The sequence below is a fragment of the Lathyrus oleraceus genome, chromosome 7 (assembly GCF_024323335.1).
Source record: "Lathyrus oleraceus cultivar Zhongwan6 chromosome 7, CAAS_Psat_ZW6_1.0, whole genome shotgun sequence".
In the NCBI taxonomy this organism is placed as follows: Eukaryota; Viridiplantae; Streptophyta; class Magnoliopsida; order Fabales; family Fabaceae; genus Lathyrus; species Lathyrus oleraceus.
Window position 1 is genome coordinate 61,097,965 of NC_066585.1, and position 15,195 is coordinate 61,113,159.

Consider the following 15,195-nt stretch of genomic DNA (forward strand, 5'->3'; position numbering starts at 1 on the left):
ACAATAGAAAACAGAAGCAAAATGAAGATTAGAAGTCAAGAAATAAACAAAATATTTTTGGCATTTTTAATATTTAAAATAAAACTTGAATTTAAATATTAAAGAAAGGTCAAACTTCAAATTCACTTCAAATCAACTTTGAAAAGTCCAAGTGAATTATCCCAAGTTCAACAAGGTCAAACAAAGTTTGACAAAAAATTTCAGCATTTTTAGAAATTAGAAACTATTTTAAATCAATTAAAAATGCATAAAAATAACCTAATTGAACTAAAATCTCAAATAAATCTCAAATCAATTAATAAATTGATGAGAATATTTGTCATAGATCTATCATCATTCAAAGAGGTGGAGAAAATGTTTTTGTATTTTTTAGATCTCAAAAACTATTTAAAATGAATTAAAAATAACTAGAAAAGAGAAAATTACTAAAAAATAGCAAATGATAAAATAAAAAATATTAAAAATCATTTTTAGAAACTAGAAATTAAAAGAGAAATAATGCAATTGGTCCCATAATTTTTGGACCAATAATGAAAGAGATATGTACTTTAGAAATAAAATGGAATTAAAAGAAATAAAAGAAAATAGAAATCAGAAATTAAAAATTATAAAAAAGGAGAGGCGTTGGATGATGGCTCATTAATTGAGCTGGCATATCACATGGCTCTCAGGCGCGCATCCACCATACATCCAGGTCAATGCAAAAAACGCTGCTTATTAAAAGGTCATAACAATGAGAGGCCTAGATCTAATTTGGAAATGAAAATGGACGGCCACAATTGGATCTGGAGACCAGACGGTGGCCAGCGCCACCGTCTTCTCCGGCTAGCTCCGGTGAGAGCTCAAATTTGCAGAAGAACAAATGTGCACCAAAACGCACGATCCAGGTATCAAATGAAAGGTGGAGTGATGTACATCACTCCTGTCATACCCCGATTTTGACCCTGAAATTTTTCCGTTTTTTTTCTTTTTTTTTTTTTTTTTGTTTTTTGCATTTTTGCATACATTCATCAACATAAAATGGATTTTAATATCTTGACTCTTTTTTATTTTTAATTTGATTTTAATTTCAAATTAAGTTTAATTCCAATTGTCAATTTAATCTTAATTATTTATTTTTACTAATGATTAAAACTCTAACCGATTTTTATTTCCAAATGAATGTTAGAGTTGATATCAAAGTAATTTTAATGAATTATAGATTAATTTGATTTTTAAATTGATTTTTGCTGATTTGTTATTATTATTTAAATTGATATTTAGATTAGTCTTGGACTATTTCTAAAAGTCCATTTTATAACCAAGCATGATCCCATAAACAGGTCCATATGCATTGCATTACATGAAATTTGGCATTATGTGAATCATTCTACATAAGCTAAATACTGTTACAACTTATTACATCCTAATGACTAATACATATTACAATAATTGGTGGGAATTAAAAGAAAATATGAAGATGATGGAAATCCTAGTCAATCTCCGGAGCTTTTGGTGCCAGAAAGGTTTGGTTTTGTCTTCCAGTTTCCAGAGAGGTATTTTGTTACTGATACTGTACTTGATGAAGTCGCTTTTGGGTGGCCAAGGCAAAAGGGTAATGATCAATTAAAGGAGAAACTTGCTCTAGGGCTTCAAAGGTCAATTAGCTGGGTTGGATTAAGTGGGATATCATTGGATGCAAATCCTCACTCCCTCGGTGGTGATTACAAACGTTGCCTTGCCTTGGCAATACAGTTAGTGCAAGATTTGTTAATATTGGATGAGCCTCTTGTTGGACTTGATTGGAAAGCACGTACAGATGTCGTGAAGCTTTTTAAGTATTTAAAAAAGGGAATTAACTGTGCTAGTTGTCAGCCATGACGTGAGCTGACTCCACCAAGTGGAAAATTGATGGTTGTTATTTTTTTGTGGTTGTATGATTCATTCTACAGCCAACAGGCTTTCCAATCAGCAATTCATTTCACAATATGGCGTCTAATAGAGTGCGAGTCTAGTTGATCAATCATGGAGGATGGAAATGGGTGGCAATCTTAGACAGGAGTTTCTACCATTATAATTTATATTTATTGCCTTGATAACCAAGTTGGAATGCTAAGAGGGTTTGAGTATTTACAATATTGTACATGGGCAATATGAAAGAGAGCGGGTGTAAGGAGTTTTGCTTGAAAACGTCCTGGATCATAGGAGCCTGTATCTAATGCTGAAAGTGTTAAAAATGTTCTTTACAAGTGACAAACTTAATGCAGTCATATACTGAGTAGAGCAGTTGCTGAAAAATTCAGCATTTAAGAATCTCTGAGATGACATCCAAATTCAGCATTCCACCCGTTTATAGCCAATAGAGCGTCTATTCCTGCTGCTGAAAGACCTGCATCATGACAAAAGTGATGAGCTACTCTGCACGAAACCACTGAACCTGCGAAAAACAGAACAAGTTTAAGAAAAATGCATTGATGATTGACATGCCGTCTTACCGATGGACTTGCTTCTCTGTTCGTTGTCGCATGCTCTGTTAAGGCTTGCCGTCCATTCTCATCTCCGCCGCTAACGGTAACGGTAAAGCACAAGACCCTGCAACAAGCTCCATTAGAATCAAAATCATGAAACCGTACAAAATCGCATAAATCATTATCGAAACAAAATGTCAAACTTCTGTACAATCTCCATCGTGCTCAGCCAGTTATGAAGAAGTATGTTGATGCTAAATGAAGTTGGCGGAGTTCAGAGTTAGAGACATGGTCTTAGTCAAGTTACAACTCAATCAACCTTCAAAGTTAGGAAAGAGAAATTAGGTGACAAGATTACTGCCATTCACCAGCTCCATCTCGTTAGAAGCTTTTGGTTATATCAAGATTCTTTCAGACATGAATTGAGGCTCCTAGCTTACCGTACTTGAGCAATGGACCTGGAAATGCAAGATAACCACATTTAGTTCAAGGAGATAAGAATCGTTCATCATGGTCAGTTGCTACATAAAAATAGTTTGAAAGCAGCCGAAAAGTTTTCTCATGAAGGCAACACACAAAGATTACAGGAATAATAAGAATGAGGTTAAGGCCAACATCAACCTCATTTCCTTAAGAAGAATCTCACTTGTATCATTGTCGAATTTGATTGACATTTTCCCGAGACATTGTCATCCAAAGTCGCCAAATTTGAAAGAGATAGAATGCAGAGAATGTCCTCGCTTATCAACCAACCTGAACCTGCAAATGGCATTTGCAAATGACTGTATCAAAAAGGCTAAAATAAAATCATAACCATTCAAGTGTTTCCAAATCATAACCTTTCACCAAGCCTCCATTTTCTCATGACCAAGCTGCCAAAGGGAGTTAACCAACGGACCTGCACTGAGTTACAAAAGAAAATCACGAAATAGGTCAGCAATCACATCAAATAGCCTTCAGACTGGTAGTCCCAAATAAGCAAGCACTCTTTACCTTGCTGTGTATGTCATGGATTGGTTTCCCTCAGAAAAATTTCATCGAAAGACATAAATTTCAGTTGCTCGGCATCACTTGCATGCTAATAGCCTCAGGGTCCGAGGAAATCAATGCTCCCTCTAATTCACTGCAGTAAAGCAAAGTAACTGTCAAGAGTTAAATCTCAAAAATTACCCAAATTGGAGTTAAGACGAAAAGCGATTGGAAAAGCATATGTTCAAAACTACCTTTTCGAAATCCATCACCAGATAGGAAAAGCACTTCTGAGCGTGAAAAAGCGCTTCTGAAAGCTTTCCCCTTTGAACACCAGTTACACCAACCGAAACCCTAATGTGCAGGCATAAAAGGAAGCGAGTGAGAGGGAGAAAGGGGACGGCGGAGGCGATTCAAACAAACCCTAGAGAGGAGTTAGCGGCGAGAACACAAAAAACCCAAAATCAAAAATCAATCAAAACCAACCGATTGGGAAGAGACGAAAATCGGAGGCGGAGAGAAAAAGCTTCGATTGTTACCTGAGCTATCGTCGTTATCGAAGGTCCGAAGGTGAGCTCCCTCTTTTGTTTCAACCATGGGTTTGCTCTCTCCGGTTAATGGGCGTAAGCGATGAGGGCTAGAGAGAGGCATTGTAAGCGATGCGAAGGAGAGTGTGACGAAAGAGAGTAAGACGGAGAGTGAGACGAAGAAAGAGTGACGAGAGAGAGTGAGACGGAGAGTGAGAGACGCGTTTGAGAGAAGAGGGATTGAGAGAGACAGATTCCATTTTTGCTTTTCTTTATTTATTTCCTTGTTTTTTTTTATTATTAAAGTAGAGTAATTAGTTTTAAAAACATTATAAAAAAGAAAGGATTCCTTTAATTTTCCTAGGTACAGCCCATAAATATTTTCATTTCCTATTCTCTTTTTGAAGAAACCCACGGCCAGGGATTTGGAATTAATTAGGGAACTCTATCAGTTTCTATTATTTAGTTTTTTTTCATTTTAATTCTTTTTAGTTTTATCTTAGTTTATGCATTTAAGTTAGCATTAAAATATCAGTTAGTTAGTGAGTGGTTTGGTGGAGAGGAGTGGTGTTTAGGTCTTTAGTGTAGTGGGTTAGATACTCCTAGGTGTAGTTTTTCATTCTTTTAATATTTTCTTTTTATGCTTTATTATTCATATTTCTTTTTTTATTTATTGTTAATAATATGATTTGTTTTTTTCTTTTAACTGCATCATGCATTCGAAACCATTTTTTTTTTAAACTTATAAAAATCATATTTTCTCGATTTAATATCGAGCCCTTTTTCACACCCTTGTAAGTCGATTGCTTTTTAAGCATCGCCATCAGCCTCACATAGCTTACTCTTGGGCTTTCTTACAATGAGCCGGTTCTCTTGCACTTACACTCATGCATTATTTGTTTGTGCCCGATTTTATTTATTTCATGGTTTTTTAATCCCCATTTGACAAATGTACCCCACTCCCCCAATATGTAATAATTTTGTACTTTTTTTTCTTTTATTGTTTGGATGTTTAATTAGCTACTAACACAAGAATAAAATCAACAATTTCAAAAATACAAAAAAATATGACTCGATCCAACGTCGAGTATTTTCTCAATAAACAAACCAATTTTCCATCCTATTCCATCCCATCTCAAAACTTCATCAAATGCTGGATCCAACGTCAAGTCATTTTTCATAATAAAAACTCAAAAAATATTAATTCATATTCAAGACCTTTCCAATAAAGATGGAAATGGAACGTGGTGTATACCGCGCACTCCTGAGGTTAAGATTCGAGACGTATGCCTCGCCAATCTTAACTCTCGCCATCATCCAAATTTATCCACTTTGTTTCCTCTCAAACAATTATCCAAATCTTTCTCAATCGTTCATCAAATACTTGATCTAGGTCAAGTCATTTTCACAACCAAAATTCAAAATACCTAATTATTATTTAACACTTTTTCAATAAAGGTGGAAATGGAACATGGTGTATACCATGCACTCCTGAGGTTAAGATTCGAGACGTATGCCTCGCCAATCTTAACTCTCGCCATCGCCTAAAATTGTCAATGCGGTTTCGTCAAACCCTTTCTCAATCAAATTCTAAAATACCTAATCTTTATTAAACATCTTTGCAAATAAGATGGAAATGGAACATGGTGTATACCATGCACTCCTGAGGCTAGGATTCGAGATGTATATCTCGCTCATCCAAGTTCTCGCCATCACTCAAAATACATTCAACCAATCAAATTCTTTTCTCGCCGCCGTGCGATTAATCAAAACCCTTTTTAAATGAAAGATATATTGTCTTAAGTGATACAAAACAATGTTTCGGCCACGATTGTTGAGTAGAGATAAATGACGCTTTTCCGAATGTAGATCTATAAATCCGTTCGATGTGTGGTACGCGTTCACTCCTCATCTGTTTTGGGTAAAACAATGTTTTCGTCGATTAATACAATATAGCTTTCGCTAAAATCGACCAACAAACAAACATTTTTCTACCCAGAACTACGTAAGCCTTGATTTCTCTTTTGAGATACGTAGGAGCAGGATTTGTAAATCTTGTCAGGCCCACTAATAAAAAACTTAGGTTTAGTCCTTCGTTAAAAATCCAAAAACATTTCTTCTCTCTTCTACTCTTTCTTTCCCACCTAATAATTCGAAAAGCCTAACAATTCAAACTAACATTAACGCACACAACTGACCTAATGGTTCCCGTTGAGTACAACGGACGTGAGGGGTGCTAATACCTTCCCCTTGCGTAATCGACTCCCGAACCCTGATATTGGTTGCGATGACCATATCTTATCCTTTCATTTGTCTTGGGTTTTATCGATATTTCCCCTTTCCTTTTTAGGAATAAATAAAGTTCGGTGGCGACTCTGTTCAGTCCATCATTGCGAGCGTGCGATCGCGCTTCGCTTTGTAGTCGTATCCCCATTTTTTCGAGGTGCGACAGATGGCGACTCCACTGGGGACATAGGAGCATCCCTAAGTGAGTCAAGCCTAGTTAGGACGTTTGTGTGCCTTTGTTTGTTTAATTGTGTGGCTTTTCCTTATTTATTGTTTGTTATTATCTTTATTATTATATCGATATATCTGTTGAATATTGATTCTATCGTGATTGTTGGTACTTGGATCTTGATTGCAAACCATGTGGGAAGGACTCTACACCCGAGTCTAGAGTGAAAAAACATAAGATAGGACGATGGTTGAGTAGTACGGACTCCCGAGGTGTATACTTCGTAAGAGTCGGTACGAGAACCTCACTTAGAGTAGATCCTTTTGCAAATATTGTCGCCCGAGGTGTATACCTCGTAAGCGGCGATGTTTCAAAGGGGTCCATGACTCTAAGAACCTTTTAGAACATTAAACCTTTGGCCGACTAGAAATGATGGTTGCGTAGTATGGATTCCCGAGGTGTATGCTTCGTAAGAATCGATACGAGAACCTCGCTCAGAATAGATTCCCTAGATGGAGTTGATGACCGGAAAGTATTTTCCGTAAGCGTCAAACAGTCTTTTGAATCCATGACTCTGAGTACCCCGTCTAGAACCCAGTCGATGGTTGCGTAGTACGGACTCGCGAGGTGTATACTTCGTAAGGGTCGGTACGAGAACCTCACCCAGAATAGATCCCCTTGATGGAGTTGACGACCGGGAAGTATTTCCCGTAAGCGTCAAACAGTCTTGTGAATCAATGACTCTGGGGATCCTTTGTAACAAAGCCCTAGATCATACCCGGTGAGAACCCCGTTTTGGAAGAGCAATCAAATTTATCAGTACCTCGGACTTTTGAACCCGTGTATTGAAGAAAAAACACAAATATGCATGGCTTGCATTGCATTCATTCATTGCATTTGCATCGCATCATAATGCATGTCATTCTCCAAACAAAATACCAAAAAAAACTCATCCATCTTTTGTCCGTGAAGCAAAGTGATTCTCAACACGCGTTTAGAACAAAGAACCATGTCTCAGGAGATGATGGACGAGCTAAGGAAAAGCCAAGAAGCGCTGAAGGAGGAACTTAATCTTTTGAAGATCCAAATGAGATGGGTCTTGGAAACCCTGCAAGTCTTGTTGGGAAGAGAGGGTCACCCAATATACGCTGCTGCAACAAAGAGAGCTACTACGCCACATCCATCTGGTGTTACCCCAGGTCAAGGGAAATTCTATGTGGCAACTCCTCATTTACCAGTATATGGACCTCCCTCAAGGCGTCATCATCAACATCCTCTGGCCATTCCTCCTCAAAATCACCGAAGTCAGGTTCAGAACAAAAATCAGAATCAGAATAAGAGGAACAAGGATCACAATGACTCTATTCCGGTGCCATATAGCAAGCTCTACCCGCTACTGATCCAGAATGCTTTGGTGACCCCTCGAGCTCTCACGCCTGTGTCACCAAACCTACCATGGTACAATCCAAATGCAACGTGTGAATTCCATAAAGGGGCATTGGGACATGACCTAGATTCTTGCTGTGCGCTAAAATATTTGGTACGAGAACTGATTAACAAGAAGAGCTTAGTCTTTGAAGAAGATCACCCGAAGATCAAGTGCGAATACCATACTGGGACAATGGGGCACCCCATCGAGGAATGCAAGAGTTTTAAGCTCAAACTGCGAGGATTGATTGACATAGGGTCACTAACACTCAAGGAGGCAGGCTCAGGTACATATACCTTGATTTCTGAGCCAAGTAATGATAAAGGGAAAGGACCTTTGATACCCCTCAAGGTTTTGTACCACAAGGAAGATGTCAGGGATATGGCTAGTGAGCTATCATTGTTTCCTGGTAAGAGCATTGAGATACCGTCTTGGATTTCCAATGTCACGACCCATACCAATGAAAGAAAAGGAGAAGTGAGTAGTGGATCCAAGAGGGTTGCGTTCAACGATGAGATTGAAGGAAAAGAATTTGAAGATCATCATGCCAATGTCAAAAAGCTTGTTGATCCAAACCTTCAAGTTTGAAGAAGTCAATTCCCTAAAGTCGGCAATCATTTGGCTGTTTCAACACTTCTTTTGTAGTTTCTTTGCATGTTGATTGTTAATTGCTTTTAAGCATTGTTGTTTTCTTTGAATTGGTAAGATTAATGAAATGTTTATGCATCTTTTGAATTGATCCATTCGTATTCACTCGTTTTTCATTTATGTTAAAAAACAAAAATACTCCTCTCATTCACTTTTGTTTATCGAACTGTTGTGTTAACAAAGATTGGAGGGAGGATGATGAAAACGAAACACCTGAAATTGTTGTGGTATGCTTTTGAAGAAAACCTTGCCGATGATGTAAGGCATTGTTTCAAATCCCCAAACACTGAAGAGATAAGGAGTTAATCCCTAGTCAACCACTTTGAGCCTAGAAGTTGGTGTTTATTTCGGATCTAAAACCCTTAATCTTAACCTGGGGCAGGGTAGTTGTGTTCAGATAGTTTGATCATGTATTCGATCTTTCAAAAATCGTCCATATGAACACCCTCCAATTAGGTTCAACCACGTGTTATCCTTCGCACGCATGTTGAAGTGTTGAAGAAGTTAAGAAAAGCTAAAATTAGTGTTGGTTGATCCTTATCCACCAATAATGTGGCAGTCAATACCTTTAAAAAATAAAAAATAAAAGTCCGCTAAGTCAAACACCACAAAAATGACTTAGGCAAAAGTCAGGGCATCCCGATGGACCAAAAGCTTCAAAGAAGCGGTCCAGGCAAAATAAGGGACAAAGAAAAACAAAAAGAGGTCATTAAATCCTCGACAAAAAAATATGGTGACTGCCATTTCAAGAAAATTCGTCTTGAATCCCCATCACACCTTCGAACCCTCTTGGAAGTCGAATGCGTGTATTGAATTAACTGAACATAGGAATTGGAGATCATCAAGAAGAAGGGGTGGGTAAAAACAAATTTTGAGCCTTATATCCTTTTGTTTCAAGAAACCGCGAACCAGACCACGTTACAACCCTTAAAAGACCTAATTGAGGCAGGGTTTATTTTGAAAGCATACTACAACAAGGTTGTGTTAACCTGACTCCAAACGATTTTTGTTAATCATTTGATGGCACCAACTTGCATACTGTGAATGACTTGATCACCATTGTGTTCTTATCAACGACTCGTTCACTGTATTTTACCCGTTCATATCAATAAATTTTGATTTCAAATTTTTGCATAAACATTGAATTAAAATTACCATTTTTGAATGAACAATCTTATTTGCGAGTCAACACTTAGCATCAAAGAAATTCAATACATAGTTGAGGAACTTGATGGAGTGAAAGAAGTCTAGTCAAGGGCAAATCACTTTGAGCATCAGTTAATTCGAGCTAATCACTCTAAGTGTCCTTAAGGCAAGAGTAATCTGCTTCAAGAATTAGACCGGGGCAAGCCACCTCAGAGCTCAGTAAGTCCAATCACTCCATGGTTCAGTTAGCCAAGAGTAATTTGCTTCAAGACTTAGTCCGGGGCAAGCCACCTCAGAGCTCAATGAGTCCAACTATCCAAAAGACAGTCAACCAAGAGTCTGCCATTCCAGCATTTGGTTAGTCAAGTTCGGACCGCTGCAAGTTACAAACGCTTGGGGCAAGCCATCTCGAGGTAGTCTCATGGAAAGTTGTTTCCAAACTCACTTTCAAAGTAAACATCTCCAAAGTCCCAACAAACTGGGGCAAGATGAGCCACAGAGGGGCAGACCCCCTTCATGCTTTCAAACTATTCAAACAAATTCTGCCATACGTCAACAACTATTGAGTTCAAGACGAGTGCCCGAAAATTATGCTAGCATGATTCATTAATCCTCCAAAAGGATCCATTGGCTAAGTTGTGGCCATCAAACTGGATAGAATCCTCCTCTGACAACATCTATCATAAAATATTTGGTTGAGTTCTCGGTGTTGAGGAATCATGAGCTTCCATAAAAAGCCTTTACCAACTCCCAGTCCACTCAGGTGTCAGCATTCTCATAGCATGATCATTCATATATCATGCATAAAAGAATACAAATCATGCATGGCCGAAATGTACTTCGTGCTCATTTTGCATTGACCTAGGTCTTGTTGTCGATCCTATGATCCTTTGACCTTTGATTCCAGTTTGTCTTTGGTATCCTTAAACCAATCCGGTTTTCCCGGTCATTTTCAAGTCCAATTGTTGTTGGCAAAATCCGTTAAAGGGTGGTTGTAGTCCATTGCTTACGGTCCGAGTCCAATTGTTTTTATTCCGGGGTCAGGTTATACTTGAACCTGCTCTGAAGATCCTTTGTTCAATCCTATTCAGGTCTTATATGAACCTGTCATTGAACCCTTTTATTCCGGGGTCAGGTTATACTTGAACCTGCTCTGAAGATCCTTTGTTCAATCCTATTCAGGTCTTATATGAACCTGTCATTGAACCCTTTTATTCCGGGGTCAGGTTATCCTTGAACCTACTCTGAAGATTCTTTGTTCAATCCTATTCAGGTCTTATATGAACCTGTCATTGAACCTTTTTATTCCGGGGTCAGGTTATACTTGAACCTGCTCTGAAGATCCTTTGTTCAATCCTATTCAGGTCTTATATGAACCTGTCATTGAACCCTTTTATTCCGGGGTCAGGTTATACTTGAACCTGCTCTGAAGATCCTTTGTTCAATCCTATTCAGGTCTTATATGAACCTGTCATTGAACCCTTTTATTCCGGGGTCAGGTTATCCTTGAACCTACTCTGAAGATTCTTTGTTCAATCCTATTCAGGTCTTATATGAACCTGTCATTGAACCTTTTTATTCCGGGGTCAGGTCATCCTTGAACCTGCTCTGAAGATCCTTTGTTCAATCCTATTCAGGTCTTATATGAACCTGTCATTGAACCCTTTTATTCCGGGGTCCGGTCATGCTTGAACCTGCTCTGAAGATCCTTTGTTCAATCCTATTCAGGTCTTATATGAACCTGTCATTGAACCCTTTTATTCCGGGGTCAGGTTATACTTGAACCTGCTCTGAAGATCCTTTGTTCAATCCTATTCAGGTCTTATATGAACCTGTCATTGAACCCTTTTATTCCGGGGTCCGGTCATGCTTGAACCTGCTCTGAAGATTCTTTGTTCAATCCTATTCAGGTCTTATACGAACCTGTCATTGAACCTCTTTATTCCGGGGTCCGGTCATGCTTGAACCTACTCTGAAGATTCTTTGTTCAATACCATTCAGGTCATGTATGAACCTGTTGTTGAACCCTTATTCCGGTGTCAGGTCATACATGAACTTGTTCTGAAGAGTTTTCTCCTTGATTATTCCCCAGCGTTGTCAGGTCTTATATGAACCTGTCATAGCATCTTTTTCTTTATTCGGTTGTATTCTAAATGTCATTCAGCAAATCTCACTTTGAATACTCCCCAGTGTGTGCCTGATTCTCCAAGCAGGACTGTCTCCCCAACAAGTTTGTTTCTTACCATTTGTCTGTCTCCCTGTGGATCATCAGCATTCCCCACAGTTTGGTCTGTCTAAGTAGCATCTCCTGTTAAGGGTCCACTATATCCCTAGCAGATAAAAAAAAAAATCACAAAAAAAAAGAATCATGCATCCGTGCATATCATGTCATATCATATCATATCATATCATGTCACATCATGTCATAGGGATTCAGGATCAAAATCCGGGTCTTTTTAGTATTTAACCATCTCCCACTATGATCATATGAAGAGTGTCCTGCTTCATATGATCTAGTGGAGGATACTTAAATAGGGGCAACTGTCATACCCCGATTTTGACCCTGAAATTTTTCCGTTTTTTTTCTTTTTTTTTTTTTTTTTGTTTTTTGCATTTTTGCATACATTCATCAACATAAAATGGATTTTAATATCTTGACTCTTTTTTATTTTTAATTTGATTTTAATTTCAAATTAAGTTTAATTCCAATTGTCAATTTAATCTTAATTATTTATTTTTACTAATGATTAAAACTCTAACCGATTTTTATTTCCAAATGAATGTTAGAGTTGATATCAAAGTAATTTTAATGAATTATAGATTAATTTGATTTTTAAATTGATTTTTGCTGATTTGTTATTATTATTTAAATTGATATTTAGATTAGTCTTGGACTATTTCTAAAAGTCCATTTTATAACCAAGCATGATCCCATAAACAGGTCCATATGCATTGCATTACATGAAATTTGGCATTATGTGAATCATTCTACATAAGCTAAATACTGTTACAACTTATTACATCCTAATGACTAATACATATTACAATAATTGGTGGGAATTAAAAGAAAATATGAAGATGATGGAAATCCTAGTCAATCTCCGGAGCTTTTGGTGCCAGAAAGGTTTGGTTTTGTCTTCCAGTTTCCAGAGAGGTATTTTGTTACTGATACTGTACTTGATGAAGTCGCTTTTGGGTGGCCAAGGCAAAAGGGTAATGATCAATTAAAGGAGAAACTTGCTCTAGGGCTTCAAAGGTCAATTAGCTGGGTTGGATTAAGTGGGATATCATTGGATGCAAATCCTCACTCCCTCGGTGGTGATTACAAACGTTGCCTTGCCTTGGCAATACAGTTAGTGCAAGATTTGTTAATATTGGATGAGCCTCTTGTTGGACTTGATTGGAAAGCACGTACAGATGTCGTGAAGCTTTTTAAGTATTTAAAAAAGGGAATTAACTGTGCTAGTTGTCAGCCATGACGTGAGCTGACTCCACCAAGTGGAAAATTGATGGTTGTTATTTTTTTGTGGTTGTATGATTCATTCTACAGCCAACAGGCTTTCCAATCAGCAATTCATTTCACAATATGGCGTCTAATAGAGTGCGAGTCTAGTTGATCAATCATGGAGGATGGAAATGGGTGGCAATCTTAGACAGGAGTTTCTACCATTATAATTTATATTTATTGCCTTGATAACCAAGTTGGAATGCTAAGAGGGTTTGAGTATTTACAATATTGTACATGGGCAATATGAAAGAGAGCGGGTGTAAGGAGTTTTGCTTGAAAACGTCCTGGATCATAGGAGCCTGTATCTAATGCTGAAAGTGTTAAAAATGTTCTTTACAAGTGACAAACTTAATGCAGTCATATACTGAGTAGAGCAGTTGCTGAAAAATTCAGCATTTAAGAATCTCTGAGATGACATCCAAATTCAGCATTCCACCCGTTTATAGCCAATAGAGCGTCTATTCCTGCTGCTGAAAGACCTGCATCATGACAAAAGTGATGAGCTACTCTGCACGAAACCACTGAACCTGCGAAAAACAGAACAAGTTTAAGAAAAATGCATTGATGATTGACATGCCGTCTTACCGATGGACTTGCTTCTCTGTTCGTTGTCGCATGCTCTGTTAAGGCTTGCCGTCCATTCTCATCTCCGCCGCTAACGGTAACGGTAAAGCACAAGACCCTGCAACAAGCTCCATTAGAATCAAAATCATGAAACCGTACAAAATCGCATAAATCATTATCGAAACAAAATGTCAAACTTCTGTACAATCTCCATCGTGCTCAGCCAGTTATGAAGAAGTATGTTGATGCTAAATGAAGTTGGCGGAGTTCAGAGTTAGAGACATGGTCTTAGTCAAGTTACAACTCAATCAACCTTCAAAGTTAGGAAAGAGAAATTAGGTGACAAGATTACTGCCATTCACCAGCTCCATCTCGTTAGAAGCTTTTGGTTATATCAAGATTCTTTCAGACATGAATTGAGGCTCCTAGCTTACCGTACTTGAGCAATGGACCTGGAAATGCAAGATAACCACATTTAGTTCAAGGAGATAAGAATCGTTCATCATGGTCAGTTGCTACATAAAAATAGTTTGAAAGCAGCCGAAAAGTTTTCTCATGAAGGCAACACACAAAGATTACAGGAATAGTAAGAATGAGGTTAAGGCCAACATCAACCTCATTTCCTTAAGAAGAATCTCACTTGTATCATTGTCGAATTTGATTGACATTTTCCCGAGACATTGTCATCCAAAGTCGCCAAATTTGAAAGAGATAGAATGCAGAGAATGTCCTCGCTTATCAACCAACCTGAACCTGCAAATGGCATTTGCAAATGACTGTATCAAAAAGGCTAAAATAAAATCATAACCATTCAAGTGTTTCCAAATCATAACCTTTCACCAAGCCTCCATTTTCTCATGACCAAGCTGCCAAAGGGAGTTAACCAACGGACCTGCACTGAGTTACAAAAGAAAATCACGAAATAGGTCAGCAATCACATCAAATAGCCTTCAGACTGGTAGTCCCAAATAAGCAAGCACTCTTTACCTTGCTGTGTATGTCATGGATTGGTTTCCCTCAGAAAAATTTCATCGAAAGACATAAATTTCAGTTGCTCGGCATCACTTGCATGCTAATAGCCTCAGGGTCCGAGGAAATCAATGCTCCCTCTAATTCACTGCAGTAAAGCAAAGTAACTGTCAAGAGTTAAATCTCAAAAATTACCCAAATTGGAGTTAAGACGAAAAGCGATTGGAAAAGCATATGTTCAAAACTACCTTTTCGAAATCCATCACCAGATAGGAAAAGCACTTCTGAGCGTGAAAAAGCGCTTCTGAAAGCTTTCCCCTTTGAACACCAGTTACACCAACCGAAACCCTAATGTGCAGGCATAAAAGGAAGCGAGTGAGAGGGAGAAAGGGGACGGCGGAGGCGATTCAAACAAACCCTAGAGAGGAGTTAGCGGCGAGAACACAAAAAACCCAAAATCAAAAATCAATCAAAACCAACCGATTGGGAAGAGACGAAAATCGGAGGCGGAGAGAAAAAGCTTCGATTGTTAC

At 38.1% G+C, this 15,195-nt stretch overlaps 2 pseudogenes; both read left to right on the forward strand.

Moving 5' to 3' along the window:
• The first annotated feature begins 1,342 nt into the window (after nucleotides 1-1,342).
• On the forward strand, nucleotides 1,343-2,141 carry LOC127102013 (ABC transporter I family member 11, chloroplastic-like; annotated as a pseudogene).
• Nucleotides 2,142-12,582: 10,441 nt separating this feature from the next.
• Nucleotides 12,583-13,381, forward strand: LOC127102014 (ABC transporter I family member 11, chloroplastic-like; annotated as a pseudogene).
• The last annotated feature ends 1,814 nt before the right edge of the window (nucleotides 13,382-15,195 follow it).